The following is a 26,634-nucleotide window of genomic DNA, read 5'->3' as shown; positions in this document are numbered from 1 at the left end:
TCTCGTAGTGTAGTAGAATCAAGTTTCTCTGTGCTCAAGACATTATCAATCAAATGACTAAATAATTAAATATATGCACAGAGTTGTATTATTGCAATTATTTTAATAATAAATAATGCATAGAAGTTGACTATGTGGAATTGTGCGTTAGATTTGAACTTTTCCACACTTACTCTATGCACTCAAACAAAGCTCCACACTCATGCATGTTAACACTTAATCTGTAAAAGTTAACTAAATGAAAAAATAGTTGATTTGAAATAAGATCAACCCAATAGAATATTTGTCCCACTAGTCCCCTCCACACACACACAACCATACTTGCACAAATTCTTTCATATACGCATAACCAATTTTGTACAACTCCCTCTACACAACCATCTTCATACACACATGCGCACCTGCATGTAGCCTCTTTCACACAACTAGTTAAAGAATCTCTCAAGATTTATTTATGTGAACCTTTGTACTTCACACAATCCTATGCAATCGATATTCCGCATAACTGATACTAATATATACTTTCCGAATAAGATAAATTCATATATGCGGAACTACAGATTAAAATCCATTACATGGAAGAAGTTCTGAAGCTTTCATTTTCCAAAGCTCCACACTATGCACAGTATATTAATAACAACCATGATTTTCAAAGCATTAAAGTATTAGTTTAATGTATAATTTTAAAGCAAATATCACAAATGCATTTATGCAGGACACTAGAGGAAATCCATTATGTGAAACAAGGTCTCAAGTTTCCATTGTTTGAATGTTCACGCTTTGTACAATCTATTAATAATAAAGTATTACTACTAGAAAATGAATTACAATTAAAATATATTTTTGCACACTCTTCATTCCGCACAATTCACAGCTAAAATCCAATAATCCAAAAACCTCATGTTTCTCTCATTAATTGTTTAGTTTCACATTGATTATCCCATATATCAATTCTATTCCAATATATTAAATTATTAATTGAAAATGAAGATTTAAAATCATGATATTATTTTCTATAGTGTTTTGGGAATTAGAAGGTCGACTATAATAACGAAATATTATACTAAATATAATTATGTGGTTTAAGACACTTTAGAAATAAATATCACCATATTATTTTATTGATATAGTAAAACTCATTCCATTTTGGTTAACTAACGCTCTTGTGGCAATATGATTTTTAATGTTATAATTGGAAAGAAAATTAATTTTTGCAACTAGGGTCAAATTCTGCCTTGGATAGCTTAGATGACCAAGATGATGATTTCATTAAATTCCTGTTTTCGAGAGGACCAAAATCGACCTAAAAATCAACCTATTTGGTCAAGTGGAAGTTGATTTTTGAATTATTTTATTCACTCATGAATAATGTAATGGGTCGGCCCTAAGCACATGTAAAATTGGTTAGGTCAGCCTCAACCCAAAATGGACCCTCATGGAAGCCTATAAATAGAAGAGAACTCAATCTCATTTCCACACATTGATCAAGCCATATTCTACTCTCTTCTTTTGTCCTTGTTCACACAGGTCTGACGGATGAAGTTCACACAAGGGTCCAAAGTCACAGTGGTGAAGCTCGAATGAATCTAGGGTTTTTGTTTCTCATACGCATGCACGTAACTCTATTTTTTCTTCCCCAGACACACACGCACAATGTCTAAGGGAATATCTAGGAAGTCTTGGATACTTGCACAGAGGCTTGAAGAGAGCATCTATGGTTTCTAAGGAAAATCAGTAAATATTAGTCCCTGGAGGCTTGCATATTGTGGTTAAGGGAGCATCCAGGAAATCCTAGATGTAGGCACAATAACTGAAAGAGAGCGTTTGGGGGTTTGGAGTGGTTTTGGGTAATTTTTACCTCAAATGTATGTATACAGTATTCCTGGGAGTGTCCAGGTCAGACACAGAGGCCCTCACACAGTGGATTAGAGAGCATCCAGGGAGTTTCAGACACATAGAGGCAGTGTTTCTAGGAGCATCGAGATTTTTTATCTAGGCTTGGACAGTTGACTTCAGTTGGCTTCAGTGATCTGATGGAAACATGGCTTCTCTCTGCTATTCTATAGTTCTACAATCTATTTCTGTTATTTAAATCTCTGTTGCAAGTTTATGTATTGGGCTCATTGTACTCTCTACTGAAAATGTTTTATGACGATCTAATAAAGAAGAAGATTTGAAATGGTTTTCCCCCTTGTGGGGTTTTCCCCTAGTTTTGGACCAATCTTTTATCTCTTATGGTTGTGTTGTTGTCTTCTTTTTCATTGCATATGTTGTTCTATCTTCAATTACAGTTTACAATTGGTTACATTGCTAATAATTGGATGCATTGTTAAATGAAGAAGTAAATTGGGCTAAAGTAATTAATATAACATAGAACAATCTGAAAATTTAGCATGGTATCAGAGCTGAGATGAAGGACAAGCCCAAAGAAGAAAAACATTGAGTCCCTCATTATTATAAAGAAGATTGCCTAGTCAAGGTCAAGATGCCTTCCTATACCTTCAAGGAGCATGAAAAGTTGGGTGACACATCAAACTTTGTTGCATGGAAAGTCAGGTTGGATATCATAGATAACAACAATAATTTGTTGGAATAAATTTAGGGAAGGATTCCCGAGCCTCTATAAAATGCTTCTGTTTCCCTAAAAAATAGGTACAAGAAAGGTGAGTCCAAAGAAAAGAAAATTATAGCTGATGGTTTACAAGATCATTTATTTTCATATGTTGGGAATTTAAAAAAGTCTAAAGACATTTATGAGAAGATAACCGGCATTTATGAAATCTAAAATTTGAATGAGATCATCATCTTGAAAGATAAACTCAAGAAAACTAAGATGAAAAAAGGATAAGTTGTTCAATCGTACATTATGAGGATATATTTCCTTAGAGATCAATTGCAAAGAGTTGGAGAAATTGTGTCTAAAAGGGAACTAGTAGTTGTGAATCTTAGAGCTCTCCCTCCTATTTGGGAAACCTTCATTGCTACAATAAGCAAGAGCAATGTCCTTCTATCATTTGATGAAATTGTTTGGAAGCTTACTCAGAAATATTTGAGGATGATAGAAAGAGGGAGGATTCAAAATCATGAAGAGGGAGAACCTAATGCATATATCACAAATGAAAAAAGGAAGAAGGGAAAAGGAGATCCATCAAGGAAGCCTCCTTCTCAAAATACAAAAGGAAGAAATGACAAATATTTATCTCATATTGAATGCTATAATTTACACAAGAAAGGTCAATATGCTCGAGATTGTCCCAAGAAGAGAAAGAGGACACATTACAACACCAGAAACAACAAAAATAATAAAATAAGAAAATACAATCAAAGGAATAACCGTGATAGAAGATATGAAAGAAGAAGAATAGATTCCTCAAGTGACCATGCAAAAGATCATCCTCCTCAAAATAAGTCAAGGGCTCCTAGGTATGAAAGTAATGTTGTAAATAAATTTGAATACATTCTTATTTCTACCGTTACTAGTTCTTCTCCACCAGATTCATGGGATAGTTGGTTGGCTGATAGTGGTGCCACTCATCATTTCTTTATATACAACTAAGTCATGTCTAATCTGGTAAAGAGGGAGACTAAGCTAAATATCATTCTTGGAGACAAGTCCAGTCATCTCGTGAAAGGCTTTGGGTCCATCAAATTGTAGTTGAATTCTAGGGAATCAGTTATGTTTCATGATGTTATGTATGTGTCAGTATTAATGAAGAATTTGGTATATATATCTGAAATGGAAGATAATGGGATGAGGGTTGCCTTCATCAAAGGAAATTTTTTGACTTGGTATGATGATTCACCTATGAGAGATGCATTCACATCAGGATCAAGATTTGAAGGAATCCATAGAGTCATTGGAAGGCCACTTCTAGCATTGGTTCATAATACCAATCATATGAGTGAGTTATGGCACAATAGACTGGCTCATCGTCACTATGATTCTCTTTTGAAATTGAAGAAACTAGTCTTAGGTATTCCCAATGTTCAAACCCATCATGATGGAGTTTGCTAAGGATGTGTGAGTGGAAAGAGAAAAATGGGACCATTCCCCTCTACTGAGAACAAAACAAATGACATCCTCCATCTCATTCATCCTGATATATGTGGTATCATGCCTGTGCATTTTATTGGTGGTCATCTCTACTACATCACTGATCTGGATTTAAATAGGAACACAACAAATTATAGAGATAACCATAAATACAGAGATGCAGTAGAAATAATACTTTATTTCATTAATGTAAAATACTGAAATATGCATACAAACAGAAATGGAAATAAACTAGCTCGGGCGATGGTAGCTTATCTCTGAGGAGAGATGTGGCGGCTACATTCCTATGAATTGTCTTACAATGAGGCTTGAAGGCCTATTTATTGTTGAGAAATAATGAAAAACCCTAAACATCAAAAAATCTAATCCTAGGAGATGAAACGCCAAACTATGGGCCCTAATTGGGTAAATTGGTACATCAACTTCTCGGGGTCGTCACTTTGGCGTACGATCTCCGTTTGATGTGCACAATACCTCATTAGAAAGATCTATCCCAGGAATACAACTTTGGGATGAACATCATTAGGTCGTGGACCCATGTTGCTCCCATTTTTCCCAAAAAAAAACGTTTAGGGCCTCAAATCAACTCCGAAATTTTAGGACTTGAAAAACTGCTAAAAATAGTAAATTGTGCTACAATTAAGGAACTAAAAAACTAAAAGAGATAATGGTGGGGGTCCAAGTGGAATTGGTGGGTGGCCACCAATATCCACCTGGATCATTCCTCCCCCCTTAGGAAGCAATGGTCCCCATTGTGTTGAGTCCCTCCATGAGATGAGGAAACTTCTCCTGAACTTGGCCCCTAGTGAGCTAGTTGCCCTGGTGAAGGAGTTGGCCTACTTTGACAACTCGATACAGTTGGATGTTCTGCTGGTGAATGTGCTTGATCCACGTGTCCATAATCATATCAGTTGCATACTTTTCCATGCAATATGGATTTAACTCTATTGGTGTCAGTTCTTCTGCAATGTTGGATGTGTCTAGTAATGGTGGAAAGTATGGCCAAAGGCGGTCCGCATTGAACACTGGGTGTAGGCCAAGGAATGGGGGAATGCTGAGCAAAAATGAATTTTCTCCCACAACATTGGTAATGGTGTAAGGACCATATGAGAGTGGTCTGAGTTTCCGATAGGCTCCGGTAAGGCATTCCTTTTGCAAATGCAACCAGACTTTGTCGCCCACCTGAAACTTGTGTGGCACCCAATGTTGATCATGTTGCTGCTTGTACTTGGCACTTGAGTTCTCTAGAATGTCATGGACCTACTGGTGGATATGTTGGATGTGCTTACTGAAGGTATTAGCCTTATCTATTTCAGACTGGACATAAGCCGAATCTACCTGAGTAGTTGCAAATGGCATGGCCACATCAATGGGACATAGTGGTTGGAATCCCAAGCCCACCTAAAAAAAGTTGTGGCCAATCGAGCTATGGAGAGCCCAGTTATAGCTATGCTGAACATAGCAATGGCTCTCATCTCGTGTGCATGGATGCTTTGATTTGTACATGTACAGAATGTCTACGATCATCCTATTGACAACCTCTGTCTGGCCATCAGTTTGGGGATGGAAGGCTGTGGACATAGTGAGCTTGGTGTCCAGAATTGACCAGAGACTAGACCAAGATGTACTGATGAACCTGCTATCCTGATGTGATATGATAGACTATGGGATCCCAAAGTGTACCCACACTTGTTTAAATAAGAGTTTAGCAGTGGCTTCTGTTGTGATATTCTTCATGCAAGCTACCATAATGGCCATCTTTGAGAACTTGTCGACGACCACAAAAACACAATCGTTTCCATGCTTAGTAGAAGGAAGGCCCGACATGTAATCCATTGAGATGGATTGCCAAGGTCGACTAGGGGTAGGTAGCGGAGTATAGAGACCTTGCTTCTTGATGATTGGTTTGGGAATGGCACAGGAATTGCAGGACTTGATGTACTTCCCAACATCCTATGGAAGATTCGGCCAATAGAAATACTTCTGTAGTACTGCCACTGTTTTATCGACCCCAAAATGCCCAACATCCCGACTGTAGTGCGCTTCCCAAATCATCTTGGCACGCTCGCTTGAGGGAACACAAAGGTGACCTAGGTGGCATAACAGGGCATCCTGGAGGTGAAATTTTGGAACATGCTGATCCTCCAAGGGTGTCCGGTATGTCTGGCTGAATTCTAGGTCACTTTTGTAGAGAAATGGCCAAACAGAAGTCTTGTGCCCACAAGAGTTGAGCACGGTGGTTAACGCCATGATCGGTGGTCGGCTGAGGCAATCGGCAACATTATTGGTGCTGCCCTTCTTATACTTTATATTCAAATGGAATTGTTGCAAGTATGTGGACCACTTCTGATGGCGATCATTCTGCAACTTCCCTTGGGTCTGTATGAACTGTAGGGGTCGGTGGTCTGTGTGGATGAATGTTTCCTTCCCCAAAATGTAATGCTTCCAATGTCAGCAGGCCTGCGCAATGGAATACATCTCTTTGTCATAAGTGGGATAATTCCGAACTCTGTTTGAAAGTGTCTCATTGTGATATGCCACTAGATGCCTGTGTTAAGTAAGGACTGCCCCAATAGCATAGTCAGAGGCATCTGTCTCTATCTCAAATGGTTGTTGCAAGTCTGGTAATGCGAGCACTGGTGCCGAGAAGAGGCAATGTTTCAAATCTGTGAATGCCTTCTGTTGAGATTTAGACCAAAAGAATTTTGCTTCTGCTCCTCCCTTGGTGACTTGACTTAAGAGTCAAGTGATATGAGAAAATCCCAACACGAACTGGCAATAGAGGTTGGCAAGACCCGAAAAGCTGTGGAGTTCTATTAGAGTGGCTAGATTTGGCCAATCTTGAATGACTTGGTTCTTGGCTGGATCCACATGGACCCCCCATTCATCAATAATGTATCCCAAATATTGAACTTGGGTCATGCCAAAAGTGCATTTCTCCAAATTGGCACATAACTTGAGTTGATACAGTGTTTGGAGAACCTGTCGAATGTGGTGGAGGTGCTCTTCCCAACTCTGGCCGAAGATCAGGATGTCATCTAAGTATACCACTATAAATGAGTTGGGGAATGGCCGCAAGGTGTCATCCATTAGCCTCATGAATGTTGCAGGAGCATTCATCAACCCGAAAGGCATAACCAAAGATTCAGAAAGGCCCTCCTTGGCTTTGAAGGTAGTCTTCCACACATCAAAGGGATCAATTGGTACCTGGTGATATCCTGACTTCAAATCAATCTTGCTGAAATATTCCCCCCCTTCAGTTGGTCCAGAAGGTCATCAATCTATGGGATCAGGTACCTATTCTGGATAGTGATCTTGTTCAACACCCGATAGTCAATACAGAGTCTCCAAGTCCCATCCTTCTTCTGTACCAACATGATCGGGCTCCCACAGGGTGATGAACTCAGTCGGATGTGACCTTTCTGCAGTAGCTTCTGAATCTCCCTCTTGGTTTCATCGTTCTTTAGAATGGAGAGCTGATATATTGGTCCATTGGGAAGAAGTGCACCTGGGGTCATATCGATGGAGTGCTTGACCTGACAGTGCAGAGGAACCCTTCTGGGGGAGGTGAAAATGTCCTTGTACTCCTCTATGACCTTGACCATCTGTAGTTTTCATGTGGAGGGGCCCTGTCTAGAGGTCGTGGGCACCGTTTTCTTCTTTCCTTGATGGTGTATCATCAGGAAAACAAATTTCCCATTTTTGGAAATGAGCTTACTACATTGTTTTGCAGTAACCAAAGAGATGAAGGTAGGTGGTGCTACCTCCGATAGCATGTACAACTTATTTCCCAAAGTAACAATAAGGACACAAGGACTTGACTCATACACATCATGTCGCTTCCACAATTATGGTTATCCTCATAATACATCATAAACATCAAGGGGAGCAATGTCACACAATACCTCATCCATGAAGGGCTTGATATTGTATGGAAGGCGACACTGCTGGCTCACGTGAACATCACATCCTTGGTGAAGCCACCCGATGGTGTATGGTTGTGGATGTGCTATGGTCAGTAAGCCCTGCTGCTTCATGACCTCTACTGAAATGAGGTTCTTTTGGCTCCCGTTGTTGACAATAAACTGTAGTAGGGAGACCTTTACGCACATCTAGGAGTGGAAGAGAAGCTCCTCCTCCTCTTGATCTTCATGTTCCTCCTTCTAGATCTTCGTGGTGGCAATGGTGGCGTTGGGATCCGCATTGATAATCTACTTCCCTTTTTCATTCCCCTTATTGGGTTCTGACTCACATTCGGAACATGCATCTGCTTCCTAAGACATTATTTCGTCCACTAGTGACTGCTTGGCCCGACACTCACTTGTGTTGTGAGTGGATCTCTTATGGAACTCACACCACTTTCCCGTGTCCTTCTTCAATTTTGCAATGTTGTTCTTTGGTTGCAGCTTTGGTAGGTTGTCCTGGGCCACCCTCCCTCAATTTTGTCCTTTGTTCAGCAGTTTGGGGTCACCTTTCCCTTGCTTCAGATTTACAGATCGAGAGTCTCGCTTCTTCTGTTTAAACATCTTCTCGATCTTGACAGTGTATCGGTACGTCGTGCTAAGCGAGGAGATATCTAGGAACTCCATCTCATCCTAGATGTACCTGTGTAGGCAACTGTAGTATTTGAGTACCAAATGCAGCTTAGAATCCTTGATACCCAACTTTGTGTCAAGGGTACACAAAATATTGGTAAACTTTGACATGTCCTGGTCCCTTCCCTGTCGCAGCGTGGTCCACTTTATGTTTTTATCCTCATAGCTTCTGACAGGGTAGTACTACTCCTTGATGGCATTTCGGAATCAATTCCAGGTGGTTGCGGCTGAAAACAATGAGCCCGTACTTTCATCCTTCTGCTCGTAGTAGGTTTCCCACCAGTCCTTGACGTGGGAGGTGGCTTCGAAAAAAGCAAAAGTAATCTTTTCCTGGCCGAAAAAATCATGAATAAAAAATACCCTTCTAGTAGATTTAACCATTTATCTACAACGTCTGCACTTATCTGACCCTCACATATCGGAATTTCAAAGTTAACTTGTACCTTAATGGGTGTGGCACTTTCAAAGTAGCTATTGGTTGCTAAAGGATCTTGGAAAAGTTGTCCATCATCGTGTTCCCTTGTCGCTCCGGGGCCTCTTCGAGCAAGATTTTGATAGGATCTCCTACCCCCTTGTCTTTCTTTTCATTCACCATGGGAGGTCGTCAGGATTTGCAAGGTTTATCTTGCAAACGTTTGACCAGTTCAAGCCCTAAATCCTTATATCCCAACCTCATTGAGGACATGCAAAGAAAAAAAAGAAAGAGTAGACCACTCTAATACCACTAATCCAGATTTAAACAGGAACGCAAAAGATTATAGAGATAACCATAAATATAGAGATGCAGTAGAAATAATACTTCATTTCATTATTGTAAAATACTGAAATATGCTTACATGCACATATGGAAATAAACTAGCTCGGGTGACGGTAGCTTATCTATGAGGAGAGATGTGGTGGCTACATGCCTTTGAACTATATTAGAATGAGGCTCGAAGGCCTATTTATTGTTGAGAAACAATGAAAAACCCTAAACATCCAAAAACCTAACCCTAGGGGATGAAATTCCAAACTATGGGCCCAGTTTGGGTAAATTGGTACATCAACTTCCCGCGGTCGTAAGTTTGGCATACAATCTTCATTTGATGCACACAATACCTCATTAGAAATATCTATGTGAGGACTACAACTTTAGGGTGAGAAACATCAGTCCATTGCCTATGTTTCTCCCAGTTTTCCCAAAAAACGTCGTTTAGGGTCTCAAAACAGCTCCGGAAGTTTAGGACCCGAAAAACTGTTAAAAATAGTAAACTGTGCTACAATTAATGAAACTAAAAAACTGAAAGAAATAATGGTGGGGGTCCAAGTGGAATTGGCGGGTGGCCACCATTATCCACCTGGATCAATCGCCTTCACTGACAACTTATCAAGAAAGACATGGATATACTACCTTAAGCACAAGGATGAAGCCTTTGAAATGTTCAAAGAATTCAAAGCCTTTTCGAAAATCAAATAGGGAAAATAATAAAAGTATTAAGCTCTGAAAATGGAGGAGAATACATGTCAAACGAATTCATAGCATTTTGCAAGAAAGAAGGGATCAAGAAGGAAACAATTGTGCCATATACTCCCCAACATAATGGTTTAGCTAAAAGGAAGAATAGGTATATATTAGAAGTTTCCATTGCCATGTTCCATGATCAAAAGGTACCAAAGTTCCTTTGGGAAGAAGCCACACATGTTGTTGTATATGTTCAAAATAGGGTGCCTCATCTAGCATTAGAAAACAAGACCCCCAAAGAAATATTCATAGGTGTTGTTGGGTTGTGTTATATTCTTTCCATGACTAGCCCACATAGTTAACTGGGGGTTAGAGGGGGGGCAGATCCCCCCCTTCGTTGTGCCGATTACATAGCAAGGGGGTCATAGGGGGTTTGAGGGGTGCAGATAACCTCACTCTATAGGGTCCGAGGTAGCACCCCGGAAAATTTTGGTTTTGGAACCTATGTTAGGTTGGGCAGACCCACCTATGGTTTTGTGCATGATTTTCGATACATGGTATTGGATGCTTCGGAATGTATAAATATGTATTGTAACATTGAAAAGAACATAATGAAAAATCAAGCTGGTAGTCCCGGTTTTGGGATCCAAGGGAAAATATTTATGTATATGTGTTTTATGTGTTATGCTCTCGCATTATTTATTTTCTATGTTTTAGAATTCGTATGCAGGTAATTTTTGAACGGGGTTAAAACCTACATTTGGTATCAGAGCTATTTTGGCTTTAAGGGGACACCTTTGTTGCTGAGGAGTTTCGCTTGGGCTTGTGGTAGAACCTATTCAGTGGGAGATCTGCGAGATCGATTCTGGTGGTGAAAGAAGATGGAAAGCAGTGGAAGGATAGAGATCGAGAAATTTAATGGTCAGAGTTTTGAGTTGTGGAAACTCAATATGGAGGATCTCTTGGTGGATAAAGATCAGAGGATCATGGTAGATCCAGGTACTAAACCAACGAGAGTGTCCGATGAAGAATGGAAGAAGCTAGATCAGAAGGCAAAAATCACAATATGATTGTGTCTCAAATTTATTATTGTTGAATGTATCAGGGGAAGCTACGGTGAAGGCTTTGTGGGATAAGTTAGGGACTTTGTACCAGTCTAAGTCTCTGGTGAATAAATTGTTCCTGTGGAAAAAGCTGTATAACCTAAGGATGAAAGATGGAGACTTGGTGAAAGAGCATCTGAACGCATTTAATACTGTGGTAAGTCAGTTAGCATCTGTTGATATTAAAATTTTAGATGAAGATAAGTGCATCAGTTTGTTGTGTTCTCTACCAGATTCGTTGGATAGTCTGGTTATTGCTGTAGGTAGTAATGCAACTACCTTGTAGTTTGATGAAATAGTCTCATCCTTGCTGACGAAGGAGATGAGATGGAAAAATATGGAGAGCGAGAATGGTGATGCCTTGTATGTACAAGGACAGTCTTAGAATAGAAATAAAAATAATTCATTGAGTGGGAGATCTAAATCTAGAGGGAGATCTAAATCTCTAGAAAAACCTGTAAAGGTAGTGTGCTAGAAATGCAGAAAGGAAGGGCACTACAAAAGGGACTGTAAATCTAAAGCTCCTGACAAAGGAAAGGGACTTGATGATGCTCCTACTGCGGAGGTGAAAACCACCTCAGATGAAGGTGGGGATGTGTACTTGGCTTCTTCAAGTACACATGTAGATCATGAGGCATGGTTGATTGACTCAGGTGCATCCTTTCACTTCACTCCCCATAGAGAGTGGTTCTACAAGTATGAGAAATACGATGGTGGTGATGTATTCTTAGGGGATGATAGGAAGGCTAGAATCGTTGTTCACATAAAATTAAAGTTGAAGTTACAAGGTGGAAGGGTTAGAACACTTTCGGGTGTTCTACATATGCCCGCATTGGCCAAAAATATAATTTCTGTAAGCAAGCTGGATGATGCAGGTGTAAAAACAGAGTTCGAGAAGGATACCTGCAAGATGGTTTAGGGGGCATTGGTATTGATGCAGGGAGTTCGGATTGGAACTCTGTACAAGCTGGAAGGTAGCATTGTTGTTGATGGGTGCAACAGTCTTGTGGTTCCTGAAAGTGGAGCAGAAAAGCTAGTGGTCTTTGGAGAGAAGACCATGCTGTGGCATCAAAGGCTTGGACATATTGGAGAGAAGGGCCTTCGAATACTTCATGGTAAAGGTATGGTAGAAGGTATGAGTAATAGCTCTCTGGATTTTGATTTCTGTGAAAATTGTGTATATGGGAAGCAAAATCGGGTGACCTTCCCCTTTGGTGGTAAGAGGGTGAAACATATATTAGAACTTGTGCACAGTGATGTGTTTGGACCTGTGAAGGTTCCATCACTGGGTAAGTCTGTGTACTTGTATCATTTATAGATGACTTCTCAAGGAATACATGGATATATTTCCTTAAGAAGAAATCTGAAGTCTTTGACAGGTTTAAAGAATTTAAGGCTCTAGTGGAAAAACAGACAGAGAAGAAGATAAAGGCGCTAAGGACAGATAACGGTGGAGAGTTTTGTAGTAAGGAATTTGAAGAATTCTGTAAGAAGTGTGGTATAGCACGAAAGAAGACTACTCCATATACACCTCAGCAAAATGGAGTTGCAGAAAGAATGAACAAGACGTTGATGGAAAGAACAAGAAGCATGCTCAGTGGTTTTGGGTTAGGACAGGAATTTTGGGCAGAGGCGGTGGAGACAACATGTTACCTGGTCAATAGATCACCTTCATCAGTGTTGGAGGATAAGACTCCACAAGAGGTACGGACTGGTAAGAAACCTTCTCTTTCACGTCTGAGGGTATCTAGATGTGATGCATATGTACATGTTCCAAAGGAGAAATGAACCAAGTTGGATAGTAAATCTGAAAAGTGCATCTTTATTGGGTATAAGGATGGTTTAAAGGGTTATAAGCTTTGGAACCCAGTAACAAGGAAGGTTGTGTATAGCCGAGATGTGGTGTTTAGAGATATGAAAGATGTTATTAAACATGAAGTCCAACCAAAGGAACCTGAGAAGATAGAGTTTGAGCTAAAGGAGGAAGAATCAGACTCTACAGTAGAGGAGGAATCAAAAGTTGAAGAGCCACAAACTCCGGGTGTGAGAAGATCAGTTCGAGAAAGAAGGCAACCAGAAAGGTATAGTCCATCTGCCTTCTGTTCAAATTTTTCTTTATCTATTACTGATGATGATCCCAAAACTGTGAAGGAAGCAGTAGATTCAGAGGATGGAAAACTTTGGAAAGAGGCCATGGTTGATGAAATGGCATCTTTGCACAAAAAGGAGGCTTGGGATCTGGTGGAGTTGACGACTGGAAGGAAACCCATTGGCAGCAAATGGGTGTTCAAGAAGAAGACATATTTATAAGGAAAGGTGGAGAAATACAAAGCTCAGTTGGTAGCAAATGGTTATTCCCAAGTGTTGGGAATTGATTTTTGTGATATTTTTTCTCCTATTGCCAAGGTAACTTCTATTAGATTACTTTTGTCTGTTGCTGCTACTTTTGATTTTGAGGTAGAACAGATGGATGTGAAGATAACATTTCTTCACGGGGATCTGGAAGAGGAAATCTACATGAAGCAACCTGAAGGCTTTGTGGTGAAGGGTAAGAAATAACTGGTATGAAAGTTAAAGAAGTCTCTGTATGGGTTAAAACAATCACCAAGGATGTGGTATCAGAAATTTGATACATTTATATGGGGACTTGGCTTCACCAGAATCAAAGTAGATCACTATGTTTATTTTAAATTAATTGGTGACTGTGTTATTTATTTGGTCTTCTATGTGGATGATATGTTGCTGGTTGGAAATGACAAAGAAATTATCTAGGATTTGAAGACCCAATTGTCCTCCAAATTCGACAAGAAAGATCTTGGTGCTGCAAACTATATTTTGGTCATGGAAATTAAAAGATATCAGACAAAGATCAAGCTCTGGTTAAACTAGAGGAAGTATTTCGAGACAATATTGTAGAGATTTAATATGCAGGATAGTAAACCGGTGAAGGTTCCTATTCCTGTAGGTGTAAAGTTATCTGCTAAATAGTGTCCCAAGACACAAGAAGAGGAAGAGGACATGTCCCATTTTCCATATGCAAGTGCAGTCAATAACCTGATGTATGCAATGGTCTGTACTAGACTAGACATTGCAGATGCAGTGGGAGTATTGAGCAGGTTTATGTCAAAACTAGGAAAGGAGCATTAGACAACAGTGAAGCAGATTTTTAGGTATTTGCGTGGCACTAGTGATTATGGTTTGTGCTACCAAGGAAGACCAAGATTGGATAGAGTGTTGGATATTCATGGCGTTGTTGATGTAGACTGGGCTAGAGATCTGGATCAGAGAAGATCTAGGAGTGGGTATGTGTTTAACCTATTTGGAGGTGCAGTCAGTCGGATGAGTAAGAAACAATATATAGTGGCACTATCAAATACATAGGTAGAATACATGGTAGCCACTCATGTGAGCAAGGAAGCAGTTTGGTTGCAAGGATTGTGTGGGGTTAGTAGAGGGAGCTATAAGGATAGACTGTGACAACCAAAGTGCAATTTTCTTGACAAAGAACCCTGCATATCATTCAAAGACAAAGCACATTGATGTTTAGTATCACTTTGTGAGGGATATGATAGAAGACAAAAAGGTATTGCTGGTAAAGGTGGACACTTTGAAGAATATTGCAAATGCATTGAAAAAATCTGTGAGCTTTGAGAAGTTCTCTTGGTACAGAGAAACAATGGGCATTGCATGGTTGGATAAATGGCTAAGCTCTCTTGTGGCCCCCTTTGGAAAGAAAACAACAAGTGGGAGAATGTTGGGTTGGGTTATATTCTTTCCACGACTAGCCCATGTAGTTAACTGGGGGGTTAGAGAGGGGGTGGAGCCCCCCCTTCATTGCACCAATTGCGTAGCAGGGGGGTCACAGGGGTTTGAGGGGTGCATATAACCCCACTCTATGTGGTCCAGGGCAGCGCCCTGGAAAATTTTTGTTTTGGAAACTATGTTAGGCTGGGCGGACCCACCTACGGTTTTGTACATGATTTTCACACATGTTTTGGACGTGATGGTTTTCAGTCCATGGTATTGGATGCTTCGGCATGTATAAATATGTATTGTAACATTGAAAGAAACATAATGAAAAATCAAGCTGGTAATCCCGATTTTGGGATCCAGGGGAAAATCTCTGTGTATATGTGTTTTATGTGTTATGATCTCACATTGCTTATTTTCTGTGTTTTAGAATTCATATGCAGGTAATTTTTGTACAAGGTCAAAACCTACAGGTGTCAAGCCCAATATTAGCATCTTTGTGAATTTGGATGCCCCGTACATTTTGATGTGCTGAAGGACAAAAGAAACAAGTTGGAATCTACAAGAATAAAAGGTACATTTGTGGGTTATTGTGAAGATTATAAAGCATATAGAATATATATTCCTAGTTAGAGGAAGGTCGAAATTAGGAGGGATGTAACATTTGAAGAAGATGAAACTCTTGGAAAAGTAAGAGACCTTCCCCCACCTTCTCCTACCAAGAAGGAGAATGATGCATGGTATATTCTAGATGGTCCTTTTGTTCCTGAGTTCGCGACCGATATTGTTGATGATCCCATGGAGCCTATCGATCCTTTAGATCCTCCTCCAAGTGATCCTCCTACTAGGAAGAGACCACTTTCTCTCCATGATACTCTACAGAATGATGAAAAAAATGTTCCCATTCATAGATCATTTAGAGAAAGGAGGCAACCATGCAGGTATCAGGGATGTGTTGCAAACATGAGCACTATGATCAAGTCGAAATGTCCTCATTCGAAGAAGATGTAAAAGAACAAGTTTGGAAGGATGTTATGGTAGAGGAATATGAATCAACTGTGAAAAATGATCTATGGTACATTCTGCCAAGATCGAATGGGAAGTCTCTTGTGACTTCAAATTGGCTATTCAAGATCAAACATGGAATTAATGATAGCATTGAGAAATACAAGAAAGGTTCATAGCTTGAGGATTCTCCAAGAAAGAGGGAGAAGATTATGATGACATATTTTCTCGTGCGGCTCAATGCAACCATCCACTCGATAGTTTCCCTTGCTACTAGTCAAAGATGGACTCTTCATTAGATGGATGTAAAGACCACATTCCTTCATGGCATGTTACAGGAAGAAGTATATGTTCAACAACCATAGGTATTTAAAGTGGAACGTTCAAAACACATGTTTGCAAGTAAAAGAAGGCATTGTATTGTTTTATGCAAGCTCCCCAATATTGGTATGCATGCATTGACAATTATTTAATGAAATTGGGATCACAAGAAGAAATTTCGATCCAAACCTCTACTTCAAGGTAGTCCAAGGTATGCCACTGATTTTGGTTTTATATGTTGACAATTTATTCTTGACAAGTAGTGAGCCTCTGATGATCGAGTGTAAGAGAAAGATAGCCTTTCAATTCAAGATGAAGGACCTTAGTCTCATGCACTATTTTCTAGGCCTTGAGGTGTGGAAAAGGCCTAGTGAGATTTTCCTTTTAGAGGGAAAATACATTGTGAAGCTAATGGAAAGATTTGGAACGACTGAATATAAATCCATCGCTATACCAATGGAAATTAACTTCAAGAAGTTATGTGGAGACATTGTTGGACATGATTTGGAAAATCCATCCGAGTATAGAAAACTAATTGGGGCTCTGATGTTCCTTGTGAACACCCATCCAGACATATGCTACGTAGTAAACACATTGACTCAATTCATGCACAATCCCCTCCACACACATTGGATTTCTACCAAACACGTATTGAGGTATTTTCATAGGTCGATCACACTTGGTCTGAGATACTCTGTTAGAGATGTTCAACTTCATGGATACGCTGATGTTGAATGGGTAGGAAATGTTATCGACATAAAGATTACATCTGAATGTTTCTTTAGCCCTGGATCTACCATGATATCCTGAATGAGCAGGAAACAAAATTTTGTAGCATTGATCACCACCAAACCAAAATACATTGCCGCTAGCATGGCTAGTTACGATGCATGTTGGTTAAGGAAGATCTTTGGAGGGCTATTTGAGTAGGTCCTATACACTACAATGATATATTGCAACAAAAAGAGTGGGATCAGTTTGGCTGAAAATCTCATGTTTCATGACACGTCCAAGCACATTGAGATTCTATATCACTTTATTAGAGATATGATACAAAAATTAGTCGTTAGTCTCCATCACATATCGACACATGAGCACATTTCATATATTCTTACTAAGGCATTACCGAAAGGAAAGTTCTTGTTCTTCATAGAGAATCTTGGACTAATGGATGTTGCCTCTCCAAACAAGGGGAAACATTAATCAAGGACACTGAGCCAACTCTTCCTACCCTCATTGAGCTCGCAGGGTGGGGAATTGAGATAGACGGATCCTAGGGTTGAGGGATCTCTGGAAAATAGGGTACTCTCCTTTCTGTTACCCACAGGGTTGGAGATTATGATCCCACATCTTTATAGGGTCAGATATGTTGCTCCTATATCTAGTTTATGCAGAGTATTCCCCAATTGGCATCATACCCTCAAACAAGGCTTGTTGGGAATACTACTCCCCGTTTGGCCAATGGGTTGAGAGTACACTTGGGGTGTAGAACCCAAGTTGATTATGATGCAGTTGTTCTACAACATGACTATTGAGGGTCATTGATGGGAAGATCACTAAGAAATAGGACTCATTGTTTAGATTCTCTTCTGAATCCATTGCATAAGGATTCTTTTCCATCAACGTTTCGAACCAGCGACGATGGTTCATCCTCAGGATGTGAGAAATTATTGAAAGACTGGTCTTATTTTTTTCTATATATATAGAGATGCTTAGCCGACAAATATGATTAATTTAATAATAATTATTATTATTTATCTATTTAATCTATTTAATTAATTTTTCTTCACTATATTTGTTTTCAATTTTTTTTATTTTTTTTTATTTTAATTAGTTTTAATTTTAGTTATTGTAATTATTAATTGTAATTTTGATTATATAATAATTTCTATGGAAAAGAATCCTTATGCGATGGATCCGGAAGAGAATCTAAACAATGATGTAACTCGCAAAAACCTCAAAGACAAAATAGGACTCAGTTGAGACTTGATACCCTTTTGAGATTTTGGGTTTAGAATGAGCTCCCTGATGAGATTCCAGGGTCAAAGATATGCTCCCCTGTATGATTAAGTTATCCTATCACTCAATATGGGTGGAGGCTTTTGTTCCCTAATTCTTCTTATTTTAGATCCGAGAAAGTTTCAGCCTATAGAGTTGACCAAAGACAGCCAAAGCATAATGACAACATGACAAGATGATGTGATGATGATCAACAAATAGATATTGGCAGGTGTAATTCTTCCTGGTTGAGAGGGAATGTTAATTTTGAAACTATGGTCAAACTCCACCTTGGAAATCTCAAATGACCAAGATTACGATTTCATTAAATTCCTCTTTTCGAGAGGACCGAAATTTAGATAAAGATCACCCTGGTCAAGTGGAAGTTGATTTTTGAGTTATTTTATTCACTCATGAATAATGGAATGGGTCAGCCCTAAGCACACATAAAATTGGTTAGGTTGGCATCAACCCCAAGTGAACCCTCGTGGAAGCCTACAAATAGAAGATACCTCAAGCTCATTTCCACACATTGATCAAGCCATCTCCTACTATCTTATTTTGTCTTGGTTCACACAGGTCTAATGGATGAAGTTCGCACAAGGGTCTGAAATCAGAGGGGTGAAGCTCACAAGGATCTAGGGTTTCTATTTCTCGGACTCAAGCACATAACTGAGCTTTTTCATACCTAAACACATGCACACAATGGCTAAGGGAGCCTCCAAAAAGTATCAGGCGCTCTCACAGAGGCCTGAAGGGAGTGTTCGAGAAGACCCAGACACAGGCACAGTAACTGGAAGAGAGTGTATGGGTGTTTGGATTGGTTATGGGTAAGTTTGAGTTAGACATGAATGGGAAATTTATCTTTAATAGTGAGCTTCGTGAGCTCCCTATAATCTGGTCACATGCACCATGATCCATCCTTCTTGTGAACCAATACTACTGGAGCAGAGAAAGAACTTTGACTAGGTTGAATTATACCAGCTTCTAGCATTTATGCAACCATACATTCAATTTCACTATTTTGGGCATAGTGATATTTGTAAGGCCTGATGTTTGGAGGAACAATTCCTGGAATCAAATGAATAGCATGATCATGATCACGAATAGGTGGGAGGCCTTTGGTAGTCTCAAATACCTTGTAATAATTGTCCAAGACTTTTTGGAGATCTAGAGAAATATATGATTTTGACGTGGGAACCTCTAGTGAACATAATTGTGCAATTACACCTCGTTGTTCTCTCTTTAGAAGATTTGTCATTATGTTAGAGCTGATTATCTTTCTCAGTTTCCATGTGATACCCCTTAATTCAACTTCCTTTCCTTTTGAAGAAAATTTCATGAAAAGTTCTTAAACATTAAAAGCTCTTGTAACCAAGGATTGTATCCATTGGACTCCTAGTACAACATCAACACTACCCATTGGAATGGAAAGCATAGGGCTATTCAATACATATTCTCCCATGGATAGCTTGATATTATGGAAATTTCCAGAGAAATTTATGGCTCCTCCACTTGCAACCATCACTTGACACTTTGGTGCTCGATATAGGAAGAAATTAAATTCCTTGCCTATCTTACAATGAATAAAATTATGGGTACTACCCGAATTAATCAATACTATTACCTTTTTCTTCTTGATATGTCCTTCTATCTTGATAGTTTGAGGAGTGGTAATTCCAACCAATGCATTACAAGATATGGTTTGATTCATCTCTTCTTTCTCTAGGGTTTGTTCTTGGTGTATATCCTCTTCTTTTGACATTTCTTGTTCCTTTTCTTCCTCCTCTTCACAATCTATGTAAAACAATTTCTTCTCAGCACACTTATGACCTTTAGTATATTTTGCTATCACAACTATAACAAAGCCCTTTTGCTCTTTTTTGTTCCAATTGTTGTGGTGTCAACCTTGTAGGTTGTGAAAGGCTAGGGGCAACAACACTTCCATCTTTATAATTGTGAGTGGTAGGCTTCCTTGTTGCTGTAATTTTTCTTTCCATTTTTCTTGCCAAATTGAATGCCTTCTCCAATGAATCAAGTTACCAAAGGTGAACATCATGTTCGATGTTATCCTTTAAATTCCTTATGAACACATCAACCATATGCTCCTTTGGAATATCTTTAACCTTTATATTCAATTTTTGGAAGTCCTCAATATGCTCCATCATTGAACCCTTTTGTTTGAGATTGATCAATTGTCTAAAAAAAGTGTTTATTTTCTTATCCTTATAATGTGTTATCATTTCATCCATAAAAATTTCCCAAGTGACAATTTGTTTATGAGAGCAAAGCCATCGATACCATACAAACTGATTTGGTTCCACATATAAAGTTGCAATGTGTACCTTTTGTGTGTTTTTCACATTATGGAGATCGAAATATTGCTCCACCTATAGTATCCATGTTATGAGATCCTTTCCATAAAACTTCCTCATATTGATATTTGGAACATGGTGGGTCTTCGATCCAACGTTAGAGTGTATGAAATCATGATTAACATTTATTTTGTTCTCATCATGAGTTTCCTTTACTACCCTTTCACCATTGGTAAACATTTCTTCTAGAAACTTTTCAAATCTTCCTTCAAATATTCCATCATACCTTCCATGCATTTCTTTAAACCATCCATCTTAGCTTCCACACCATTCATCTTGGCTTCCATGTCATTCATCTTAGCTTCCACATCATTCATCTTAGCTTCTACGCCTTTATCTAAACCATCCATCCTAGCTTCCATGCCCTTTTTTAAATCATCCATCTTAGCTTCCACGCCATCCATCTTAGCTTATATGTCTTTCTTTAAACCATCCATATTAGCTTTTGTTACTTTTTGTGAGAGTGACTTTTGTTGCACTTGGTCTTGTAATTTCATATATCATGTTGCATTTCTTACTCTTCTTCATGAGTCATGCTAGAGCTTTCAGGTTGCTTACTAGTTGTTTCCATTTTCTTTCTTTGGGGCATCAAATTAATGATAATTAGGCTTCACTATGCCCTTTGAATTCCTTAAACTAATTTTTCAATCCAAACTTATGCAAAATTTTAAAAAGGATGACACACATTTTTTCACTTTGTAGGAGCTTGATATTGTATCTGATGTATCTATGAAATTTCGGATCTCCAAAGTCTAAAATTGTGAATTGTGGTATCCCTCTGAGTCCTCTTTCCAATGCCACAAGTTTAATCAAAGTTTGATTCTCCAAGAAATATTTATTCCCAATCTCCCAAGATGACTTGATTATACATATTTTCAGTATATAAAACTTGTAGGAAGTTCCACGTGTCATTGTTTCAACGTTCGAACCTGAAAACGATGCACATAAAACTACAGTCCGTCTTCTCTCTGTAACTCATTGCGAAATTTCAATTTGATAATTAGAGAGAAAGTTATGACGATTTTCCCAAGGTCACCTATTTGGGATGTAATTTGGGAGCATGCAAAAACCCTAACTTTCTTGGATCATATCTCCAAAAATATAGCAAGACAAGATCTGAAATTCTAACCCGAGGATAATCAGGATTTCGGCTCAAATGGGTTTTTTTTTAGCTTATGAAATGTCGCAGAAAGAAAGTTATAGTGAAATGAGATCACTATTAGTATTTACATTTAAAATATCAAACTTTGTATTGAATATAATTATAGATAACCAGATTACTTGAAGGGTACTCTGGAAATAGTGTCTTTGAGTAATCTAATGAAGGGTTGTTCTAGAGGAATATTAAGAAAATAAAAATAAAATATGAGTCCAATCTTCTAGACATGAAGGCTGTGAGACTTTCCTAACAACCCAAAAACTTCTAGGCCACAAAGGGTTGTAAAAACCCATACTGAAACTTAGATATATTCAATTTAAATATAGAGAAAGGAAATAATGATACTTGGTCATGGTTCCTTTTCCAGGCACCAGCTTTGAGATAAGAGCACACACCATGAGAAAAAAAATATAAGAAACACATCAAAAAAATTTGTTAGACTCAAGGTTATCTATTACTAACGAATCCATTTTTTTCCTCTACCTTCCTTTCTTCTGGTGGTATTGTTAATCCGTGTCTAAGAATTTTCAACTTTTGTTCAAGAAAAAACTATGGCCAAGGAAGGTGGCAAAGAAGTGGAGCAACAAGTATTTCTAGCAAAGGACTACACAAATCGCCCTCCAACAACTCTCTTTGACATTGCAGATTTTAAGTTATGGGCCTTGTACCGTGTAGTCATAGTTGAATTCATTGCCACTTTGTTGTTTCTGTATATAACAATGGCCATTGTCATTTGTCATAAGGGAAACTAGGCTACCTGTGGCAGCATTGGGCTCTTAGGCATTTCCTAGGAATTTTACAGGAATGATCTCTGTGTTGATTTGTTGCACTACTGGTATTTCAGGTGGGCATATCAACCCAAATGTGAAATTTGGGATGTTTTTTCCAAGGAAGGTGTCCTTGCCTAGGGAAATTATCTACATGGTGGCCTAGTGTTTGGGAGTCATATGCAGATGTGGGTTGGTGAAGGCATTCCATAAATCATACTACGACCAATATGTAGGTGCAGACAACTTTGTGGCTTATGGCTACACTAAAGGTTTGAGGTTATCTGTTGAGATCATTGAAACTTTTGTCTTGGTTTACATGGTTTTCTCTGCCACAAATCCCAAGCGTAATGTTTAGGACTCCCATATCCCTGTATTGGTTCCATTTCCTGTTGGGTTTGCAGTATCATGTTGCATTTGATGACCATCCCCATTACTAGCACAGGCATCAACCTTACCAGGAGCTTCAAATAAGTTCCCATATATGGCCACCAAAAGTCCCTAAACGATTAGTGGATATTCTAGGTAGGCCCATTCCTTGGATCAAGAGGAGCAACAATTTATCATCAGTACATTTTGAGAGTAGGAGCCATCAAGGTCCTGGGGTCATTCCACAGCAAAACACATGTTTAGAGTGTCTTCTATTCTAAGAGGCCTTGTAATAAATAATTATGTTGTTGATTCTATTAAGAAGAACTAGGTGATGATGAGGAGCTCGTTTTTGCTTTGAAATAAATCTCATAAAAAATCTTTATAATCATGACAACAGTAGCAATAAAATGTGTAGAAATAGGATTTATTTTATTAGTTAGGCTCAGAGTTATCTACTGGACCTCAAAGAGTGGGAACAAGCTACAGAGAGCAGGAACAAGCTAAATGAATTCATACAATATGAGGAAACATTCAAAAACCCTCTGTGATAATAATGGAACTACCTACCGATATGAATTGGGAAAGAACTCAATTTGTCTACAAAAACCCAGAAATTTCCATGAAACTCCATTATCCCCATGAAATAATTCCAGCCTTCTGTGAAAACCCATTCATGATCCTCATTTCTGTGAAAATATTCCCAGAAACCTCAACCGATTCCCCTAACTCGACACGCTGGATCAACCTATCTATCCCACTTGTTCCACCTTTTATTATGGATCCCAACAAACCTTCTTTAAGGATCTATGAATCTAGAAATTTGACAACCTTTAGTTTCAAGATTGGATTCTTAGTCATTGGTAGAGAACACAGGACCACAGAGGAATGAAGACAAAATAATTGAGCCTGTGTACTGAGATGAAAAGATTTATTTCTAAGACAAATACATATGATTTAATTGAGTCTGCCTGATGAAGCGAAAAAGTTTATTTTTCATTTTGAGCACTTGATGGGGAAACGTTTGTTTTTCGTTTTATCTTAATGTAAGAAAATTAAAACGCCAACAAATTGTTTAAGATGAAATTAAAATATCATCTTAAATAAACGTCTTAAAACACCCCTTCCTGTAGTAGTGAGGTCATCCTCGATCATCACCCTTAATGTAGTGTTAAAGCATCTTTTTAGATTAATTATTCATGTTAAATCATCTTAAAGCATCTTTTTAGATTAATTATTCACATCAATACTTCTCATTTTTCCCATCTTCATTTATTTTAACGTAGACCCTATTTCATCATTCCAAGCAAAATGAGTTATCAAAACTATAAATCTAAGAAAATTTTAAACTAGCAATATCCCCTTAAGGTGCAAAGATACACCGAAGGAATTGAACATGCCTATGATGTTATTGAAAAAATGTTGCAGCAAAGGAAATATAAAAAGCTAAAGGGTAGAGGATGGAGGCGAGGAAATATGGTCAGCCTTGCAATAGTCTCACACTTGTGTCGAGGCATATCTGACAAATGTTTCTTGAACCACATGGCTAAACCATTTTTTCCAATCATCCCACTATGTCAAACTATTATATACATATTACATCCAAGCTATAACATGTTAGGTAATGAGGAGAAACATTACCATAGGTCCCCGTAGGCATTGGTGCACCAAAAATCTAATTGCACATAGGAAATGACTAAAGTTAATGTGTGTTGATAATGAGATTAAATAAAGAGCACCTTTCAATGGAATGACCTTCAGATTCCTTGACATTCGGAAACCAACATAAAGAAGGGGTTTGTTTTAGAATTTTAGCTATCTGCTTTTAAAAATTTTAAATTAATGTGGAGCCATTAATTCTAGTTTTAAATTTGAATTTAAATTTCGTCTAGCAAAGATTTGTTGGAATTTCAAATTTATGTGGTGTAGTTTACACAATCCAAGTAAAATTTCAAGGCATTGTATCCATTTATGCATTCAAAAATACAGTTTTAAACATGAAAAGTTACACATGCTATATGCATATATAGAACCAATATAGATCCATTTTGAAGAGGATTAAATATCTTGAGGTTCATATTTCTTTTCAATTTTTGCACTTTAAAAGAGATCACATGGGCTATCTTTAGCCTTATGGACGTTAAAATTTTCTTTCCTTCTTTCTCATCTTTCCAAAAGTAATTACAGTTGCCTTTGCACAGCTCATGTGAGTACCAAAATAATGAGTGACCATGTAAGTTAATCATAGTTAAGAAGCTTTTATGTCAAGGATGACCATTCCTAAACAAAAAATACCCAATATTGTCTCAGGTTGAAAATGATTTAAGGTGGGACTTTATCATAATTAGTTAAAGAAATTTTGTGTGAGAGTTAACTTAAGAATCCCCAAAGCCGAAATTTCTATACGAAATTGATAAAAAAAATTAAATATTTTCTGTTATATCAAAAAATTGATTAGGTTATGATCTATGCATAAATTGGTTGAAAAAAATCAAAATTAATCCCATTTTATATCATTCTACCTAAATAAATCTCTTAAACACCTAAAGGAAATATTTAAAAACACATAAATGAATGTAAATCTTATCATATTTATTAATACACTAGCATCAAGAATAGTGTAAAATAAAATGCCATGCTAAAAATGGTTAGGTATCATGGATTTTGAACATGAAGGTCCATAACCACATCCTATAAATCATTATATTTAGTTTTTATTTATGATATATAAATAAATATTCAATATCATAATCAACCTATGTAAAATCCTTCCACATTTCCTAGTTCCAAGATGAAGATAATTCATTATATTTTAATAAATAACAACTTTTTTCTTATAACAGTTTTTATGGCTTCGGTTATCTATTGCATGAGCCTGCTTATTTATATTTTATTTTCAATGTCATATTATAGTGATGCATATTTATTTCTTATTTCTTAGTAATTCAAATATGTAACATAATTGTAAAAAGTTTAAGTTTTTATTAATATAAAAATTTAAATGTGAAATTTTTAAAAATAATATTAGTTAAAAGTGAATTTGATTAACTGGAAACTTTTTATATTATTATTATCCAATTTTAAGGTCACAGCCAAGGGAGACACCAAATTGGTGTATGAGACCCCCTTGTTTGTGGGACAAGAGACCCACCTTCGCAGAACAATTTCACTGCTAAGTCTAGCAAGGCATACATACTCTACCCACATACTCTACCCACCTTCACGCAACAATTTCACTGCTAAGTCTAGCAAGTCATACATACTCTACCTGCTTCGGTAACTTGTAATTAACTTAAAAAATAATTATATTTAAAAAATAAAATAATTATAATATATTTTTAAATGGAAATATTTAGTTTAAATGAAAGTGAGTTATTTAATTGATGTGATCATTTTTCCATCACTTGAATGTTAACATTATTAATAATTTTGTTATTATGCTTTACTTTTCTTTAATAATGAGTGAGTAAACATTTTCCCCATTTTTAACTCGCAACAAAAAATAAACACTCCTCACTCTTGATTTGAAGGAGTACCTACTAAGTATATTTTTAAATGAAAATATTTAGTTTAAATGAATGTGAGCTATTTAATTGATATGCTCATTTTTTCATCACTTGAATGTTAACATTATTAATAATTTTGTTATTATGCTTTACTTTTCTTTAATAATGAGTAAGTAAACATTTTCCCTGTT

At 37.7% G+C, this 26,634-nt stretch overlaps 1 pseudogene; it reads left to right on the top strand.

Moving 5' to 3' along the window:
- The first annotated feature begins 22,352 nt into the window (after positions 1 to 22,352).
- LOC149266901 (putative aquaporin PIP2-8 pseudogene) lies at positions 22,353 to 23,201 on the top strand (annotated as a pseudogene).
- The last annotated feature ends 3,433 nt before the right edge of the window (positions 23,202 to 26,634 follow it).

Source organism: Pinus tabuliformis, chromosome 6 (assembly GCF_031772625.1).
Source record: "Pinus tabuliformis cultivar Carrire ecotype Pingquan chromosome 6, CPIR1, whole genome shotgun sequence".
Classification (NCBI taxonomy): domain Eukaryota; kingdom Viridiplantae; phylum Streptophyta; class Pinopsida; order Pinales; family Pinaceae; genus Pinus; species Pinus tabuliformis.
This window is presented reverse-complemented; position numbering and strand designations above follow the sequence as displayed.